This window comes from Crocodylus porosus, unplaced genomic scaffold (genome assembly GCF_001723895.1).
Source record: "Crocodylus porosus isolate Cpor-Errol unplaced genomic scaffold, CroPor_comp1, whole genome shotgun sequence".
Lineage (NCBI taxonomy): Eukaryota > Metazoa > Chordata > Crocodylia > Crocodylidae > Crocodylus > Crocodylus porosus.
In genome coordinates, this window is record NW_017728886.1 from 98096866 (window position 1) to 98101398 (window position 4533).

Below are 4533 nucleotides of genomic sequence, written 5' to 3' on the forward strand. Positions count from 1 at the left end.
GGCCTTTCGAGGGCTGGACAAAATCCTAATCGGAGGCTCGGGCGAGGGTGTAGGGGAGCGAGGAGCCCTCAGGACCCCCGGACTTTGGAGCAGGGGTACCCCCTTGCGTTGGACCGTCAGCGCCCCACGGCGGGTGAACCCTTTTTTTTCCATCAAGACGTGGCAGGCGAGACTGACGGGGCACAAGCGGTCCGGCGCGTACCCCCTCCTCTCCAGGGGCCATTCGGGGATTGTGGGGCGCCACTCGACCGGGTGACATACCCCATTCCCCACAACTAAGAATGGCCTCTTTAACAAACTTTTCTAAAATCTTCCCCGGGATAGAAGTCAGGCTGATTGGCCTATAGTTAGCCAGATCCACTTTCCTCCCTTTCTTGACGATAGGCACCACATTGGCCTTCTTCCAGACTTCAGGATGTTATCACATCTTGAGGAATAAGTATGAAAAAATAAAATAAAATAAAATAAAATAAAGTAAAAAAAATATATGTATATGTATATGTATGGAAGAAGGTTTTCCTGAGGGAGAGAGCCTTGAAGATTCACCTCAGGATGTTTGGAGCCAAAGGTAGATTTTTTAAAACCATTTTAGGACTGCCTAGATTCTGCCAACAGGAATGTGGCTACCAATATGTACTGTAATTCCTTCAGGAACTGCTCTTAACAGTGGCCAGTGGCATGGAGTGGCTGCTGTATAGAGTTGAGCACATCCACTATATGCAGCTTCTATGCTGTCTGAATTCTCCATTAAGTTTAAGGGTTGTTGGTTGTAGCTATGTTGATCTAAGGACATAGGTAAGCATGGTTCTTTGGGTAGAGGTGATATCTTTTATTAGACCAACCAAATAGCTGGGGAAATTGTTCTTTGCAAACTTCCTTCTTGTGCCCAAAAACATGAAAAGAACCATTTTTCCAACTATTTAGTTTCTTTAATAAAAGATATCACATTTAGCCATCAGGTTTAATGCATCTGCATAGAATCTAACTGCTTGCATGTTAAGATACCAAATAAAGATATGGGAGATCTGCTTCCATACCTGGACCTACCATAGGATTCTTTTATGACCCCAAACAGGTAATCCTGGGCCAAGTCAAAATAACACAATAACAAGATTGTGTACAGGATTAAATTTAAACAGTTAAATTTTGTCTGTGATTTTTATTATTGTTATAAATACTTTTATATACGAAGTGCTTGAAAAATCCTGTATTTGTTTTTAATTCTCTGTTTTATTAAGAAGGTAATTTAAGAAACCTCTAGGTAATCTCTGCTTTGGGAGCCTCTTCCACGCTCATAAATCTCCACTTATCTGGAGGGCCATTTTGTAGTTTCTGTAGTACAGTTTTACAGTTTCTCTTTCAATGTAATATTCTTAATGGTTTATTTTATATAATGATAACACAATATTTTAATATTACACTGGTTCCTAGTGTCATTGGATGAAATTACGTGGGTCTGTGAAACAACAGACTATGGAAAGAGCAGGCATACAATACAATAAACACCTTGGATCTGGAATGCCTTTCTCTGCCCAATTCACTGTCCTCTCTCTATTTGCACTGAAGACTTGAGTTTAATCTCATGTGCTATGGTGAAAAGTCAGAATAAATCTGCTTGTTGCTATGACTTTGAACTAGCAACTAAAATAGAACTTATTCCAAAAGCATCTAATTCAGAATGCATCTGGTCTTGTTCAGTATGCATGGTCCAATATGTCCATAGTATGAGACAAGAACCCTGCAATGTAATAACCCAATCATATAAGTAAACTTTAGTATAGTGCACAGACTTATAGGAGTTGAGGTTTCAGCACAGTTTAAGGAGATGGGCAGTTGTCAGTGGCAAAAGAACAGGTCAGGACCTATTTAGAAAAGCTGGATGTGTAAAAGTCCTTGGGCCAGATTTGCTATACCTGATGGTGCTGAGGAAGTTGGCCAATGTGATGCAGAGCCACTGCCCATTATCTTTGAAGCTCATGGTGATTGGGAGAAGTCCCAGACAATTGGAAAAGGGCAAATATAGGTCTCGTCCAGCTTTACTTTTAAGGGGTTCCATTAAATCAACAGTAATACTGATGTTTTTTATATATCACTAACTGTTACCTAAAATGCAGTATGGAAGAGGCTACTATAGTGCTAATTATAGATTTTGCATCATCATATATGTATGTCTAAAATGTTTTCAGTTACTTTATTTTTATTAAGTAGCAGCAGGCCAAACAAAATCTGCATCATGCGAGCCAAATGGTGAAGCATGAGGATTAACGTATAAGCCAATTAAGTATTCCTTTTAAAATGAATGAAGACCACTTACTACAGCCCATGATTAAATAACTACAAGCTCTTGATATACTTGCCTTTATAAACTGTAGGTCAATTTCTCATGATCACTTTTAAGTATTTTAGTATCTATAGCTTCTAACAGGACAGAGAGAAATTGGAGGATATTTTATAGAAGCAACAATACACCAAAGGAAAATACAAGTTATATTACATTGAATATAATTAAAGTCTATAATTATAATGAAAGGGTGGTACGTTTGTCTCCAGCTTTGTGTTTGGTCCCCCCCTTTGCTTTTTAGCTTTTTGGCAACCTGGATTCAAATATGGAGTTAGGCCAACCAAATGGATTGGGGTCAATCTACCAACATCTTAGAGCATATCTCAAAACCTTCAAGGAATTCAGTAAGATGAACTCTATATTGACTGAACAATTAGCTCAAAAAAAGATCTGGTCTGTCAGATGACAAGGTTGTTGTACATCAATTAAAAGAAAGAAGAATGAATGCTTGTGTGTGTAAATCTGGAGAGCGTATGTTGGCACTCTTGTACTAGCCATTAGGCTAGGTTGGGGGAATGAACAGGTGTTTCAGGGGAGGAAGGATCATAGCTTGAAGGAAATCAAAATAGTTTGTGCAAACCCCAGAGTTTGATTCTGTTGTATTTCCTCTTATGTGAGTAGTTTTGTGTTAGGGATCACACTGAAATGACTTCAGTTGGGCAAAAATGCGAGAGACTAGTTAGGTTTGTCCTTCTAGCATCTCTTCTTATTTAAGACTGAAGAGTTCGTTTAGGAGAAGATGTTAGAGTCATGGATTTTTTTAGGGTGATATCTTTTATTGGACCAACTGCATAGTTGGAATAGAGTCAGATAAGCTTTTGAAGGCAAGACCCTCTTTATCAGGTCTGAGGAGTGAAAGCCAGCACAGCATAGTGTACAAAACAGTTAGAAGAGGAGGGAGAGAAATTCCCAGGGATAGCAGACTAATAATTGGCAGAAGAAAACCAGCTGTTTACTGGGAGATCGAGGTCTATCAAAAGGTTTTAGGAGAAAAGGTATCTGTAGTGGGTTATCATAAACTGAAGCACTCCAAATGTATTTAAATTAAAGCAATTTAGGGTACATGTTTAGATGACTATCTTTTAAGCCTAAATAAATATTCATATGTTGCTTAGCAGGCTGAGTCTCATAGATGTATAAAATTATGGTGTTTTATCTGCCCCCACAAAAAATGTAGGGATTCATACCACAAGAAATAGAAGAATGATTAATCTAGAAAAGGCCATTTTGCATGTAAGACCCATTGGAAATTAGTTGGACATAGGTGTTTACCTGTCTTGGGCTCTAAAATTATTAGTCTATATTATACTTCCAGGGTACCATCGTATGTATCTAGAAAAATAAAAGTAAATGCCAATTCCAAGTCTCAATCCAATATCTTTGTTCTTCTATCTGTTTTGCAACCTTTATTCAATTTGGCCTTTGCATTCTTTCCTTATGCCTATTTTCCTATATATGAATAGCAATACAGATAAGGTACAAAAGTTTGGTAAGCTTAGAGAGGAAGAAGGGTCAAATGGTTAAGCCACTGATTCTCAACCATGGTGCCATGGTGTGCCAAACAATGTTAGCACTGTTAGGTGTGCAAACATTATTCACAAGTTAAACCCAGATGCCACATCTACATGAGTGTGGACGTTTGGTTCGATGGGGACAACTAGCAGTGGCCCACCTTTAGGTGGTCAGGTTATACATTAGGCTAGGTTAGTTGTCCCCAGGGAATGCCTGTGTCAAGTGCCCTTTGTCGCATAGGAGTTTACCCCAGGTGGGAGAGGGGAGAATGGGACCAGCACTGGGATGGGCCCAGCAGCCTCACCTGTGGTCCTGAGGGCCTCCTGAGGCTACAGCAGGAGCCATCCTGACACTTGGAATCTGGCCAGCATCCAAAGTGTGGCTCCTGCTGGTCAGGCTTCAATTTTAAGTGGCGTGTGTTGCCCACCGCATGCACCGCTGGTTTTTTTTATTAAACAGGGGTTTTTTTGACCTGTGGTTATCCCCACCTTTCTCTCTTGCAGTGTGAAGAACAGCAGAATGTGTGGTATGTGGTGCTGCAGACATATCTGTAGTGCCACATACCATACGGCTGCTCCCAATGGGGGTGTTGGGCCACACTGTGCTCAGGGTGGGCAGCAGTGGTGCTGGGAGGGGAGATTGGGTGGGCTATGGTGAATTTGGGGATGGCTGCAGCTCCC

The 4533-nt window shown here is 40.5% G+C and overlaps 1 protein-coding gene across 1 annotated transcript in view; it reads left to right on the top strand.

The window, feature by feature from the left end:
* The window catches only part of ADCY1 (adenylate cyclase 1), a 262521-nt gene that overhangs the window by 127102 nt on the left and 130886 nt on the right, over positions 1-4533 (top strand). The window lies entirely within an intron of this gene.